At 44.9% G+C, this 16554-nt stretch overlaps 1 long non-coding RNA gene across 1 annotated transcript in view; it reads left to right on the top strand.

The window, feature by feature from the left end:
- Positions 1–1037: 1037 nt before the first annotated feature.
- Positions 1038–16554, top strand: part of LOC141101058 (uncharacterized) — a 41711-nt gene continuing 26194 nt past the window's right edge. The window contains exon 1 of the long non-coding RNA XR_012234874.1: positions 1038–1318. This is a non-coding gene — a long non-coding RNA (uncharacterized lncRNA). The remainder of the gene's footprint in view (positions 1319–16554) is intronic.

Raw genomic sequence — 16554 nt, 5'->3', positions numbered from 1 at the left:
ATGCAGTAATAGGGACACACAGGCTCAGAATGGCCCACAGGGTAACAGGGGAATCCCCCGGTGGGTCCCAGTGCAGATCTGGGCCCCCAACTCCACTATATGGATAATACTTGGCATAATTCACTTTATTTACTCTGTATAGAAAAAAATCAGCATCTCATCATTCATTACCCAAACTACCCAGCTTATTATTATAAAGAGGTACAGGTACATTTGTGAATGAGGGTAGTGTAATATTTGTATACAGGTGAAAAGTGGGCCCCTCAAAGTCAATGCTACTGGTGGGCCCTTGGCACCCCAGTCTGAAACAGGGGACACATACAGCAGCAGCAGCTCAGTATTGGGTTGAGTAGTTTGTGCAGGTTGGAGATAGATGGGTACTGGGCTGGAAATGTGAGAAGTCAAACGTGTCTTTGTTGTATTCTCTGCAGATGAATCCTGGCTGGAGAAGTCATCATGTCATTCTGAGTAAGATGTAAAAGTGAACGATTATCAGAAAGAAGGTCACCTGTAAGTTATCATCTGTAACTGTATAGTAAACTCTTGTATATTCTGCAGGACTGGTATCTACCACTAGGATGTCATCTGCTGAGTTTCTCCTATACCCACGACTATAGTGCGGCACGTGAGTTGCAATCAGAGTTACCGCTTAGTGGCCCACTCAGATTTTTTGCCCCCCCGAGCTGAACCCCTAACAACGCCTCTGCTCCTATTCTCCAGCAATTGGGAAAAACGTAGGATGATGGATCCTTACTGTGACATTATCTGCATGTTATAATAATTATAATAAAGTCCTTTCTTTTATGTGCATGTGTATATGTATATATATATATATATATATATGTATGTATCTATATACATATGTGTATGTGTGTGTATATACACAGTATATACCGTACATACCGTACATGATTCTGCCATTATTATCCCTAGTCACTCTTTTCAGCTGATGTAATACATGGGTGTAGTGCTTAGGTTGCAAAACTTATCTAACGTTCAAAATAAAAGTCATACCTTTGCTTCTCTGGTATCGAAGATAAGAAGGATTTCTAACAAGCTAAGCATATTCCATGTACTCTTTTTGCAAATGTAGTGATTTCAACGCCTTTCGGCTTTGCTATTTAAACTCTTAAGATTATGTATTGAGTTAGACAGAGGACGGCCCACACCTGGTGTGGCTGTCATTCTCTCTCCATGCCGGCAAGTCCAATAAAGAAGCATCTTACTTATTCAGGTCTGGACGATTTCTAATTGGAAGACTGAAACTCCCCTGACATTTTGGTGCGTTGGCCGGGAATCCAACACCTTTCCCTCACCGGTGAGTACTGTAAACCGTGCACGGGGGAGTCTGGGACTCCTTAAGTAAGTTCTCCGCCTTGACATTAGGCGTCACCAGGGGCATTAATCAGTTATCCCGGTCTGAGGGAAAGTGACAGATTTCGTGTAGTCTAAGGATCTCTGGGAATCATCTGTATCTGAATACAGGTAAGAACATTTTATAATTTTCATTATATTCGGTAACCTTGTTAATCCAGTATGACTGTTATTCTTGAAATTGAATGGGGACTGTGATGGTAGACTTTTCCAATTGGAGTTTGTGATTGGCTCCTGTAAGTTGGTAGTTTACATGCAATTGGGCTTATAAGAACTCCTGTAAATTGCTAAGCTCCATAGGAATGGGGTTTTGTTGTTCTTGTAAAATATTCCGAAGAATAATAGTAATCTTTATTTTTTTATTTTTAGTTTTGAATGGGATGAATGTTATTTTAGGAATTGAATAGGGAACTGGTAGACTTTTCCAATTGGGGTTAGTGAGAGGCTCCTGTATGTTGGAGGTTTACATGCAATTAGAGTTATAATAAGTTGCGAAGCTCCATAGATTTGGGGTTTGTTTTTTCTTTTAAGATATTCCTCTGAATAACAATAATCTTTATTTTTTATTTTTTGAATGGGTACAAAGCCAGTGTGAGAAGGCTACTGTGGAATAAAAAACTCTGTGTGCACGTTAAATTGATCTAGATGGGAGAATCGAGGGAGATTCTCGTTAGATTAACCCCTTAATGACAGCCAATATATCTTTTTTCTGACCTGAGATATAAGAGAATATCATCCCCACACAGGTGACGATCCAGCAGCTGTCGGCTGTCCACTATAGCTGACAACTTGCTGTATCCTGCTATACCACTTTGCATTAATTCCTGTAAATCACCTGAAGGGTTAATAAACTATCTGACAGAAGTTTTCGATATGTCAGGGGGGGCTGTTTTTAAAAAGGGCTACTAAGGGGTTAAGGAATCCGGTATAAGATGAATTTTTGCCGGTACTGTTTTGTCTTCTGTACTTTGTTGAATGTTGTTTTCTGTTAAGTGTGCTGTTTTGTCTGTCTTTTAAAACTACATAGAACTAAAACGCCATAAATACATGTTTTATGTTACACATGAGACTCCTTGAATGTTATCTTGAGTGAATGTATGAGGATTGAAATAAAATCCTGACTGTATAAGGGAGTCCAGTAGGCGTGGTCAACAGTCATCTGTGGACTGGAGACAAATCATAGGTTATTATAGTGGTATAAATCACCTACAGTCATGGCCAAAAATATTGACACCCCTGCAATTCTGTCAGATAATATTCAGTTTCTTCCTGAAAATGATTGCAAACACAAATTCTTTGGTATTATTATCTTCATTTAATTTGTGTTAAATGAAAAAACGCAAAAGAGAATGAAGCAAAAAGCAAAACATTGATCATTTCACACAAAACTCCAAAAATGGGCCGGACAAAAGTATTGGCACCCTCAGCCTAATACTTGGTTGCACAACCTTTAGCCAAAATAACTGCGACCAACCGCTTCCGGTAACCATCAATGAGTTTCTTACAATGCTCTGCTGGAATTTTAGTCCATTCTTCTTTGGCAAACTACTCCAGGTCCCTGATATTTGAAGGGTGCCTTCTCCAAACTGCCATTTTTAGATCTCTCCACAGGTGTTCTATGGGATTCAGGTCTGGACTCATTGCTGGCCACCTTAGAAGTCTCCAGTGCTTTCTCTCAAACCATTTTCTAGTGCTTTTTGAAGTGTGTTTTGGGTTATTGTCCTGCTGGAAGACCCATGACCTCTGAGGTAGACCCAGCTTTCTCACACTGGGCCCTAAATTATGCTGCAAAATTTGTTGGTAGTCTTCTGACTTCATAATGCCATGCACACGGTCAAGCAGTCCAGTGCCAGAGGCAGCAAAGCAACCCCAAAACATCAGAGAACCTCCGCCATGTTTGACTGTAGGGACCATGTACTTTTCTTTGAATGCCTCTTTTTTCTCCTGTAAACTCTATGTTGATGCTTTTGCCCTAAAAGCTCTACTTTTTTCTCATCTGACCAAAGAACATTCTTCCAAAATGTTTTAGGCTTTTTCAGGTAAGTTTTGGCAAACTCCAGCCTGGCTTTTTTATGTCTCGGGGTAAGAAGTGGAGTCTTCCTGGGTCTCCTACCATACAGTCCCTTTTCATTCAGATGCCGACGGATAGTACGGGTTGACACCGTTGTACCCTCGGACTGCAGGGCAGCTTGAACTTGTTTGGATGTTAGTGGAGTTTCTTTATCCAACATCCGCACAATCTTGCATTGAAATCTCTTGTCAATTTTTCTTTTCCGGCCACATATAGGGAGGTTAGCCACAGTGCCATGGGCTTTAAACTTCTTGATGACACTGCGCACGGTAGACACAGGAACATTCAGGTCTTTGGAGATGGACTTGTAGCCTTGAGATTGCTCATGCTTCCTCACAATTTGGTTTCTCAAGTCCTCAGACAGTTCTTTGGTCTTCTTTCTTTTCTCCATGCTCAATGTGGTACACACAAGGACACAGGACAGAGGTTGAGTCAACTTTAATCCATGTCAACTGGCTGCAAGTGTGATTTAGTTATTGCCAACACCTGTTAGGTGCCACAGGTAAGTTATAGGTGCTGTTAATTACACAAATTAGAGAAGCATCACATGATTTTTCGAACAGTGCCAATACTTTTGTCCACCCTCTTTTTTATGTTTGGTGTGGAATTATATCCAATTTGGCTTTAGGACAATTCTTTTTGTGTTTTTTCATTTAAGACAAATTAAATGAAGATAATAATACCAAAGAATTTGTGTTTGCAATCATTTTCAGGAAGAAACTGAGTATTATCTGACAGAATTGCAGGGGTGTCAATACTTTTGGCCATGACTGTAGGTACATGTCACCTGATCCCCATAGAGAATATTCTATGTTGTTTTGTTATATGTTTTTCTTTTAATAACACAGAGTGACTGAACCCTCCTCGTTTCACTGAGGAGAGTCTGCGCCTGTGGTGCTCTGAATACCTGATATTAAGAACGGAAACGTCTCTGTATATAAAGAGGCGGTGTCATTGGACTTTATCTCAGCACTTCAGGAATAGGAGTACGAGGGAACTTTAATCTCTTGTCTTATGTCTCTGTGTACGTGTGTCTGTCCAATCCCTAACTGTGAAGAGTGTTGTACGTTGTGTGTTTGTACTGTTACACTGGTCAGAAGTCCCTGTGAGCATATTTATCTCGTTCAGATCAGTGACCACATTTATCATCGTGACCCCATTCCTTGGGGACCGTTCACGTTTGTCACACTGTGTTGTCATACTAGGCCCTTACAGGCCTTCATTGGATGGATGTGGCAAGATATAGAGATACAAGCTGGTAAATATCTAGGACATGGTGTAATCAGTGAGGATTATTTAGATCCTGCATATTAGTAGCAGTAATTGTATTGTTGCTATTGGTGTCTTCTTGTTGACAGATGAATTTCACTGATATTTGTCAAACTTCTTATAAGTGGGTAGAAATCCATTGTGCTCCAGGGTTTATATTGTATAGTCCTCATCTTGTTTGTCTTTTTGTGTTTAAGAATTTTATGTAACATCATTATGGGACTTTATCCCATAGATATATATTTTAAAGTCTTGTCCTCATTGTAAGGCAGGATTGTTATTTTCCATTTCATCTGAAAGCTGGAAAGTTATTAAGATTGTACCAAGAGGGTATCCCTGGAATGAGACTGGATATGGTCCTTTTTCATCGAGTACCCAGAGAGAACAGTCTTCAGATCAAATGTGCAATGTGTCCTTATTGGTAACTTATAGGCCTAACTCTTATAGATTATAACAAATAGAACGTAAAAATTCTATATCGCTGACATTGTCTTTTTAGTCTTAAAAAAAAAACTAGAAGGCACCACCCAGAGCACACAGTCCTGAGGTGGGGAGATAAGTTGTTAACATGAGGATTGTTGTGGAATGTGGTTGTGGTTTTGAGATAAGAAGGGGCCACTAAAGGAGCTGAGTCTGTCCCTTGACAGATGGGTCGCATTTGATGATAAACTTAGTTTCATAAAATGTGAAAATTTGGTACAAGAGAGGTGTAATGAGAGGAAATATTTAATTTGGCTAAAGTAGAAATACATTTATAAAAAACACTGTATTTCCAGAAGTAACCGTCCTTGTGGGAAGCCATGAGGTCACTTTTCTTGTTGATTCGGGAGCCACTAGAACCTTAGTACATCCAGAAGAGATACCGACTATTGGACTGTCTGCTGCCTGCATAATGGTAAAAGGAGCAAGTGGTAAGACACAGAGAGCCATTGTCTACGCCTGTGGAGACAACAGGTCCTCAGCACAGGTAAAAGTGCAATTACACAAATTATATTATCAGCTGTGTGGGAGGGATATGATGCAGCCCTGAGCCTGGGAATAATTCCTACTGCTGCAGGACTATAGGTGAAATCCATGGCTGAGACAATGGTGCTCCAGGGGTATGGGGAATCTATATATTATTACAGTTTAGATCTAATAACTGCAGGACCATCCTCAGTTACTGAGTCCTTCATCAAGGAAGCAATAGATAAAGGTATACAAATGTAGATGTTCTCACACCTGAAGAACTACACTGCTCCATGTACTACAGGTATTTCAGGGGTCCTGATGTAAAATATGAGAATGGAAATTCCTTGGTGATTTTGTTAGAGTGTAAGGAAAGTAACAATGGGAGGATTTGGGTGATGGCTCATTTTACAATGCTAGACTGCAGGCATATTCACAAGTACTAAAGTGGAACACCATTTCTAAACCCAGTGTCCACCTGCAGCGAGGCAGGGGAACGAGTGAGAAATGCTGATCCTTTCCTAGAATTAGAGGAAGAATTGACCACATACCCAGAATCATTGTGGTCCTCATGACCTGCAGATGTGGGATTGATAATAGGGGTGATTATACCCTGTCCAGCTCACCTTGTAACACAGCCTTGTTTCCAGTAGGGAGGGCGCCCCCATCTGTAAACGAGGCGGTGATAACAAGAGCCCCCACAGTGCCAGACCCCCATACTCGGCTGAATGACTGGAGGCCGGAAAATAAGGTCTTTACAGTGATGTCAGTAATGTCTTCTTCAGCATCCTGGTACATCCAGAGAGCCAGGTTTGGTTTGTATTCACATATAAGGGGAGCAGGTATACATTCACCAGGATCCCACAAGGGTACTGTGAATCACCTACTATTGTTTACCAGGTAAAATCGGCTAACCTAGCTCAGTGTGAGTCACCAGGAGGCAGCCAGATGCTCTTATATGTGGATGACATGCTATTGGCATTTAAAAAAAAAAAAAAAAAAATTGGTAACAAAAGGGGTTATAGGGTTATGACCTATATGTATAAACTGCCCAGTGACCTCCTAAGATATGTCACAGTATTGAGCCATGGCATAAGCTATGTCTCAACAGGAGGGATGGTAGAGGTCATATCTTACGCATTTATGATGTATGGCTTTACTAACTATTAAAATTTTTGTTTAATCTGCATTACTTGTAAAAAATAATTCCTAAGGGAATCTGAGACCAGAGAGAGGACAATGTCCTCACCCTGAATGAATACTTATTCCAACACATTTGTATGGATTTTATTGAACAAGTGTGAGGGAAAAAGTCCGGCCTTGTTATTATGGATGTTTTCAGCAGGTGGATTGAAGCTGTCCACCCAGATGCATTAATGGTACCGAAGGCCTTTCTAAAGGAAATCATACCCAGATTTGGGGTTCCAGAAAATATATAGTAAACTAAGTAATATTATTATTACCTAAAACATTGTCAATTGAGTTGGGAAACCACTGTGCCTGTCATCCTGTCAGCCGGACTGGTTGGGAGACACAGTGGGATCTTGAAAAATAGGTTGACAAAGATCATGCAGGAAACAGGAAAAATTGGTTGCACTGTCTCCTATTGGTTGTACTAAATATGTGTGTCACACGGACATCGGTAGTGCTGACAGGCTTTGAAGTCGTATACGGGAGATCTTTTCTGTTACCTCAGCTAAAATTCTTTAGAAGGATAGATGAGGAAGGTGATTGTACATTAGCAGAATATATGGCTAAGATATTAACTCACAAAGAAGTTTCTACTCGTAGTTTTGTTCCAGGAAACCCACTAAGAAAACCTGAGATCGTGAAACCTGCAGACTGGGTCCTTGTGAAGGTGATAAAGAAGAAACACCAGCACCATCCTAAGTGGGAAGGTCCTTACCAAGTCCTGTGGACTTCTCCTACTGCGGTCAAGATTCTTGGATCCATCTCTCACACTATAAACTTGTCAGACAGGTAGGGACAGAGTAAGATCTGACTTGCTTGTCAAAGTCCAGCTACAAAGGGAGGTTTTCCACAAGGGAAAGCTTGTCTCAAACTGGTGAAGTCTCCCATTCATCCCCCTACCCGGACAAGACGGTCAGATCTAGGATGTGTACATCAGGGTTAGTCACATGTATATTCTTCGTGACCATAGTGATGGGAGATTGGAGAGTAATAGACCCAGCAGGAGAGGAAAGTCCAGGGTGGTAGAATGGTATCAGATTTAGGACTTTAAAATCCTACTTTTGAAATTGGGCAGGAGGCCGCCATGTTAGTGGATTTCTGTCTGTTGTATAAATGATGCAGAGACAGGGAACAAGCTGTGAAACTAGCAGAGTCTGATAAGTATGTCTGTGTTATGAGCTCTAATAGCAGAGGGGATGTATGTGTGTGACTGGAGTAAAGCAGCATGGACAATTGTAGCCCGAGACTATTGGTATAAGCCTTATGGCTACATAGATTTTAGTGCCTGATTCTCCATTAGGAAAGAGGAGATCCCCTTACACAAATAAGAATAATTGTAATCAGCTACTGAGAACTTTTAAAAAACCCTAAGATGAGGGATCAAAGGTTACAGGAGCTGATATGTCAGGAACAGACCCAATAGGACATTCCTACATAGAAGTTCAGAATAATAGCATACATAGATCCAAGGAAGGTATGTCAGAAATTAACCCTAACAGAGTCTATAGGGTTCATAGTTAGATTTTCTAACCTAACTTATGAAGATAAACTAGCTCTAGAGAGGGGCTATGAGGAGAAGAATGAACGGCTAGAATGGCTTAACTACATTGCAAAAAGCTTAAAAGGTTTAAAAAAAATTAAGTTATATAGTAAAACTTATGTCTGCTCAGAAAATGAATGGAAAATGTAAAATGTTATCATTTTTATATCCTCCACTTGAGAAACTGGATATCCACCACAGGTGATTGCTAATCCTGGTAACTATACTTGTTCTAGTCTTCCAGGGCATGGGCACGACTTCGGAGAGCTCCAAGGCGATTCTTGTAGAGAATGGATCATTGTCTCCCACAGGGCCGAGTACTCAGCCATATGGTCAGACCAGACTACCCTGAGAGCGGATATATGGTGGTTATGCGGTGATAAAAGCATAAGAGCCAGACTACCACATGGTTCCCAAAGGGATTGTGCGGTGGTCTAGCCAATCTTGCAGTTCCACCTGTTGTCAACAGGGATATGGCCAAAGGTACTTAGTGGAAGAGACAGAAGTGTGAAACTCTGCAAGGATCCTTCCATTCTAGTATCTACAGAGATGACATTGGAGTTCCCAGGGGAGTGCCCAACGAGTACAAGGCTAGGAACCAGGTAGCAGCCGGGTGGGAATCCATAATTTGGTGGGTGATTATAAAAATGAATGTAGATTGGATAAACTACTTATACTTTAACCAGCAGAGATTTGTTCATTATACCCGAGATATAGAGTTGAGCGAAACGGGTCGAAAAAATTCAAAAGTCGCCGACTTTTGGCAAAGTCGGGTTTCATGAAATGAAACCCGACCCTAGGATGAGGTCGGCCATGAGGTCGGCGACTTACGCGCCAAAGTCGCGTTTCAAAAGTTTGTTTTGCGCTCTTTTTCAGCCAATCAGGATCCACGGACACTGTGGGCAACGTGATGACCTAGGCACGGGTCACCACCATCTTTCAGAAGGGCATGCAAGTGATTGGCTTGCTTTGGTGGGCGTCACAGGGGGTATAAAAGGGCGTGCACGCCGACCGCCATCTTACTTCTGCCGATCTTAGTATAGGGAGAGGTTGCTGCTGATTCTGTAGGGAGAGCGTTAGGCAGGGAAGAAGACCAAAAAACTGCTTCTGCTGCTAGCGATTTGGCCTGCACAACACACAAGTCACTTTGTGTGCAGTGCAAGGGGAGGCTATATTGTGGTGTATCAGTGGTGTTGGTTGTTGGGCTGCCTTTTAAGGCTTCCTGACACGCTGGCATTGCTGTTTACCCACTGCTCTGCAAACTGCTTTTTTAAAAGCAATCCAATCTCCCTTATCCTCTAGTCACTTTTGTCACAGCTGTGCCATCGAGCGTGTCACATAGCGCTCAGATATCAGTGGGCCTCACACAATCCACAAGTGTCCAGTGTCCAAAAGTGTACGCAGAGATTCAAAATCTCCATTATCCTCTCGTCACTTTGGTCACAGGCAGCTGTGCCATCGAGCGTGTCACATAGCGCTCAGATATCAGTGGGCCTCACACAATCCACAAGTGTCCAGTGTCCAAAAGTGTACGCAGAGATTCAAAATCTCCATTATCCTCTCGTCACTTTGGTCACAGGCAGCTGTGCCATCGAGCGTGTCACATAGCGCTCAGATATCAGTGGGCCTCACACAATCCACAAGTGTCCAGTGTCCAAAAGTGTACGCAGAGATTCAAAATCTCCATTATCCTCTCGTCACTTTGGTCACAGGCAGCTGTGCCATCGAGCGTGTCACATAGCGCTCAGATATCAGTGGGCCTCACACAATCCACAAGTGTCCAGTGTCCAAAAGTGTACGCAGAGATTCAAAATCTCCATTATCCTCTCGTCACTTTGGTCACAGGCAGCTGTGCCATCGAGCGTGTCACATAGCGCTCAGATATCAGTGGGCCTCACACAATCCACAAGTGTCCAGTGTCCAAAAGTGTACGCAGAGATTCAAAATCTCCATTATCCTCTCGTCACTTTGGTCACAGGCAGCTGTGCCATCGAGCGTGTCACATAGCGCTCAGATATCAGTGGGCCTCACACAATCCACAAGTGTCCAGTGTCCAAAAGTGTACGCAGAGATTCAAAATCTCCATTATCCTCTCGTCACTTTGGTCACAGGCAGCTGTGCCATCGAGCGTGTCACATAGCGCTCAGATATCAGTGGGCCTCACACAATCCACAAGTGTCCAGTGTCCAAAAGTATACGCAGAGATTCAAAATCTCCATTATCCTCTCGTCACTTTGGTCACAGGCAGCTGTGCCATCGAGCGTGTCACATAGCGCTCAGATATCAGTGGGCCTCACACAATCCACAAGTGTCCAGTGTCCAAAAGTGTACGCAGAGATTCAAAATCTCCATTATCCTCTCGTCACTTTGGTCACAGGCAGCTGTGCCATCGAGCGTGTCACATAGCGCTCAGGTATCAGTGGGCCTCACACAATCCACAAGTGTCCAGTGTCCAAAAGTGTACGCAGAGATTCAAAATCTCCATTATCCTCTCGTCACTTTGGTCACAGGCAGCTGTGCCATCGAGTGTGTCACATAGCGCTCAGATATCAGTGGGCCTCACACAATCCAAAAGTGTCCAGTGTCCAAAAGTGTGTGCAGAAATTCTAAATCTCCCCTGTCCTATAGACACCTTGTACCTTGTTTTACATTACTATATAGTTTGTTGGATTTTGTCTACATTTCTACCAAAAATGAGGAAGGCTGGTGGAAGAGGCCGTGGAATTGGGCGGGGGTTGGCAGCTGGTAATGATGGTGTTGGTGGTGGATCTGATGGTAGTGGCAAGAGCAAAATAGGACCGAATGCAGGAGGTGCTGACCCTGCGTCATCGTCTGGCTACATAAGGCCTCGAACGCTTAGTTTTCTAGGAGTTGGCAAACCGCTTTTAAAGGCAGAGCATCAGGAAAAAGTTTTGTCTTACATTGCTGACTCAGCCTCCAGCTCTATCGCCTCCTCTTCTTCAGTTGTAAAAAGTAAAAGCACTGAGTCGTCATTGGAGGCTCATGTTCATGAACCATACCTTTCCTTGTGTCCTTCACCCCAACCAAGATTGAAGGATGACGCAGGCCATACTACTGATTACTCCATGGAGCTGTTTTCACATACCATGCCTGGATTATCAAGTCAAATGGTGAATTACCCAGGCCAAGATGAATCTGACATGGAGTGCACTGATGCACAGCCGCTGATGGATGATTCTGCTGGTACATTCACTCAGAGCACTACATTGTCCTCGCAGTGTACAGAGCCAGATTTTGACCCTGATGAGACTCAGGTGCCCCTTCCCGCACACTATACCACCATACACGGTGACACAGAGAAAGGTGCACATGACATAGAAGAGGAGGTGATGGATGACCCAGTTGTTGACCCAGATTGGCATCCATTGGGGGAAGAGGGTGCTGCTTCCAATAGCTCAGATGAGGAGCATCCACAGCAGACATCGACATCGCAACAGCTGTTATCTGGCAGGCCCGGAGCACTCCAAAGACAGGTTCCAAACATCAAAAGAGTTGCTGGACAGCTTGTCCAGAGGGTCAAAAGATCACAGCGTGCTAGGCCGCAAAATGTCTGCCAAAGTAGGAAGAGTGCAGTGTGGCACTTTTTTGAACAAAATCCTCATGATCAGGCCAAGGTTATCTGTAAGAAGTGCGCAAAGACCTTTAGCCGAGGGAAAAATCTGAAAAATTTGAATACCAGTTGCATGCTTAGACATTTAACCAGCATGCACTTGCAAGCGTGGACACAACACCAAACCTCAAGTGCCACATGTGCAACTGATCACAACGAAGGTAGTCAGCAACGCTACATTGTTTCCCCCACTGTAAGCCCACCGGTTAGCACAGCAGCAAATGTTGAGGTGTCGTTGCAAGGCCACAGCAGTCAGGGAATCCCACTGTTATATCAACGAAAGACTGATTCTAGGCCATCAGAAAGAACACCAACTCCATCACCATCATCAACCCTCTCTCAGTCCGCCCTGTCCACCGCTACTTCCACCATATGCAGCTCTCAAGTCCAGCTCACCCTCCCAGACACTATGAGTAGGTCAAGAAAGTACTCAGTCTCTCATCCGCGTACACTGGGTTTGAACGCCCACATTGCCAAACTAATCTCGTTTGAGATGATGCCCTTTCGGTTGGTGGAAAGCACAGCTTTCCGCGAACTCATGGCCTATGCAGTACCACGCTATGACCTACCCAGTCGCCACTTCTTCTCTCGCAAAGCCATCCCAGCCCTCCACCATCATGTGAAAGACCGCATTGTCCATGCACTCAAGCAGTCAGTGAGCGGAAAGGTGCACCTCACAACTGATGCATGGTCCAGTCGGCATGGCCAGGGCCGTTACGTGTCCATCACTGCGCACTGGGTTAATGTGGTGGATGCAGGGTCCACAGGGGACAGCGGTGGTGGGACAGTGCTGCCTAGCCCACGGTATAGGAAACAGTTGGCTGTAGGCGTTCGACCCTCCTCCTCCTCCTCCTCCTCCAGAAGCGAAAGCTCGTCCACAGAGCGCAGTCGTACGAGCACTCCATCTGCAGCTGCCACTGTTGCACACGATGTGTCCCCCTATCGAGCAGCTAGTGGAAAGCGTCAGCAGGCTGTGTTGCAGATGATGTGTTTGGGCGACAGACACACCGCCGAGGTGCTGGCCGAGTACTTGAAGCGACAAACTGAGTCATGGCTGGGCAGTGTACATCTTGAGGCAGGCAAGGTAGTTAGTGATAACGGCCATAATTTTGTGGCAGCCATAGCCCTTTCAAAACTCAGCCACATACCTTGCTTGGCTCACACCTTGAACCTGGTGGTGAAGTGCTTCCTCAAAAATTATCCGGAGTTAACAGCCCTGCTCCAGAAGGTGCGAAGACTGTGCGCGCACATCCGCCGGTCGCCTGTACACTCCGTTCGTATGCAGAAGCTGCAGCGATTGCTCCGCCTTCCCAACCACCGCCTCATTATCGACATTGCAACAAGGTGGAACTCCACCCTGCACATGGTGGAGCGGCTGTGCGAGCAGAGGCAGGCCATAATGCATTTGTGGGAGGATACACGGCCAGGCACTTTGAGAGCAGACATGGAGTTGACAGGCGTGCAGTGGTCGAAGCTGAAAGACCTTTGTAAAGTCCTTCAGTGGTTTGAGGAATGCACACGGCTGGTAAGCGCAGACGACGCCATCCTAAGCATGAGCATCCCACTTATGCGTCTGCTCATGCAAACTTTGACGCACCTTAAGGAGCAGGCGTCTGCAGCCAATGTTGATGAGGAGGAAGAGGAGGAGGGAATCCTTGATGACATTCAGCCATTGTCTGCTCAGGGACCTCTCCTGGACGAGGTGGAGGAAGAAGAGGAGGAGGAGGAGGAGGATGATGGGGATGATTACTTAGGGGAGGAGGATGCATCTCGTGGGGCAAGTGAAAATGTTGGCGTGGCAAGGTCTGGTACAGGGTTTGTGCGTGACTGGAGGGATGTGGATTTGCCAGAAAGTGCTCCTCCACCCAGCACTCGCAGTGCATCATTGACACCGGGAACATTGGCCCACATGTCAGATTATGCGGATCCTAAAAAGGGACCCCCGCATTGCCAAAATGATGAACGATGATGACTACTGGTTGGCCAGCATCCTGGATCCACGCTATAAAGGCAAATTACAAAACATCATGCCACAGGAGAACCTTGACCTAATATTGGCTAATAAACAAGCAACTCTGGTAAATCGGTTGCTTGAGGCATTCCCAGCACACAGCAGCGGTGATGGTTCTCACACGAGCCGTACGGGCCGGGGGCAGCTTGGCAGAGGTGTTCGTGGTGCACACAGCAGAAGTGGCGTTGGAGACAGGGGTTTCATGACAATGTTGTGGACTGATTTTTCAAATACCGCTCACACAACTGGTAATACTGCATCGATGGAAAGTCACAGGAGACAGCAGTTGTCAACTATGGTTACAAACTACTTTTCCTCCCATATCGATGTTCTCCCACACAGGTCATTCCCCTTTGACTATTGGGCCGCTAAACTGGACACCTGGCCTGAATTGGCCCAATATGCCTTACAGGAGCTCGCTTGCCCAGCTGCAAGTGTGCTATCGGAAAGAGTCTTCAGTGCAGCTGGATCAATCCTGACAGAAAAAAGGACCCGTCTGTCAACCCAAAATGTGGATGATCTAACCTTCATTAAAATGAACCACGCATGGGTTTCCAAGGATTTTGTCCCACCTTCCCCTGATGACACATAGGGTGACAGAAAAATGGCTTGCTTTGGTCCACCTCTTCCTGGTACTTCACCTATTTCGCCTTTTGCATCAGCTGAATGTCCAACATCAACATATGCCACTTTCTAAAACTCCCTAACTGTGCTGCCTCCCCCCCCATGGCCGGGGTAACCACCTAGCGCACGACACCGTGCGAGTGCCGTTGCCCTGGACAGGTGGGTAGGCCAACTCTTGGGCGCGGGCACTGGCACAGGGTCCCTCATAGTGCAATCAAGTGTCTCTGACGGTGGTGGTGCACACCCGCCGTCAGACACACCGCTGTACTATGAGGGGCCCAGTGCCAGTACCGACGCCCAAGAGTGGACCCCCCTTGCTTGGGCAGGGCCCCAGCATTTGCAATCTTTACCTCTCCCTGCTCCTCCGCTGTGTAATCTGGGCCGTCAAATCCATACTGTGCCTGACACCGTCTGAGCCTGCCTCCTGAGACATATATTTTGAATGTGTACGCTATCCATACATGTTATCCAGGGATACGGTACCCTTTCTAACCTTTGTGCAATCACGTGCAATCCATACTGGGCCTAACACCGTCTGAGCCTGCCTCATGCTGTATAGACATATATTTTGAATGTGTACGCTATCCATACATGTTATCCAGGGATACGGTACCCTTTCTAACCTTTGTGCAATCACGTGCAATCCATACTGGGCCTAACACCGTCTGAGCCTGCCTCATGCTGTATAGACATATATTTTGAATGTGTACGCTATCCATACATGTTACCCGGGGATACGGTACCCTTTCTAACCTTTGTGCAATCACGTGCAATCCATACTGGGCCTAACACCATCTGAGCCTGCCTCATGCTGTATAGACATATATTTTGAATGTGTACGCTATCCATACATGTTATCCGGGGATACGGTACCCTTTCTAACCTTTGTGCAATGACGTGCAATCCATACTGGGCCTAACACCGTCTGAGCCTGCCTCATGCTGTATAGACATATATTTTGAATGTGTACGCTATCCATACATGTTATCCAGGGATACGGTACCCTTTCTAACCTTTGTGCAATCACGTGCAATCCATACTGGGCCTAACACCGTCTGAGCCTGCCTCATGCTGTATAGACATATATTTTGAATGTGTACGCTATCCATACATGTTATCCAGGGATACGGTACCCTTTCTAACCTTTGTGCAATCACGTGCAATCCATACTGGGCGTGAGAACGGCTGGCGAGCTGTTAAGCAAGCTACAGCACCTGTCCAGACAAGTACAGGGATTCCCTAGCGAGGAGACTTATTTTATTCTTTTCAATGTTGGGACAGCAATTTTTGGGGAGCACTATACTCTGGAGAATGATAGATGGGGCCCACCATACACTGGAACATTCCAAAGGTGGACATCAGACACTGGAGCAGCATTTACAGGGCCCATTATACACTAGAGCATTAGAAATGGGGCCCATTATGTTTGGAGCATTATTTGGGCCCATAAGACAGTGGAGCTTCATCCATGGGGACCAACATATACTGTAGCATTATGTGGAGCTCATCATATACTGTTTCAAACATTATATGGGACCAATGATTCTGTATGGAGAAATACATGGGCCTCGTCATGAGATGTAAAAAGTGAGGTATTTTTCATTGTACTATACCGCTATTTATCTGCCGTATCGGAGCATGATGAGTTGAGGTATGTGTTAAAGGGGCGCTCTTTCGCCCAGGGCACATGAAAACCTGCAGCCAGCCCTCCCCCCCCACAACTTTAGCCAAATAACCCCCATTTTTCAGTGCGTAACTTATATTATGAAGTTAATTAAGGTTGACAAGCTTAAGTAAGAAGAATTGATGCTTTTGGCATTCAAATGGGCACTGTAGGTGTGTTTCCTGTCCTCCTCTCACTGCCGACTTTTATTCCCCATTGACTTACATTGGGT

This window comes from Dendrobates tinctorius, unplaced genomic scaffold (genome assembly GCF_039654945.1).
Source record: "Dendrobates tinctorius isolate UK_male_01 unplaced genomic scaffold, ASM3965494v1 ptg000114l, whole genome shotgun sequence".
NCBI classification, from domain to species: Eukaryota; Metazoa; Chordata; class Amphibia; order Anura; family Dendrobatidae; genus Dendrobates; species Dendrobates tinctorius.
This window is presented reverse-complemented; position numbering and strand designations above follow the sequence as displayed.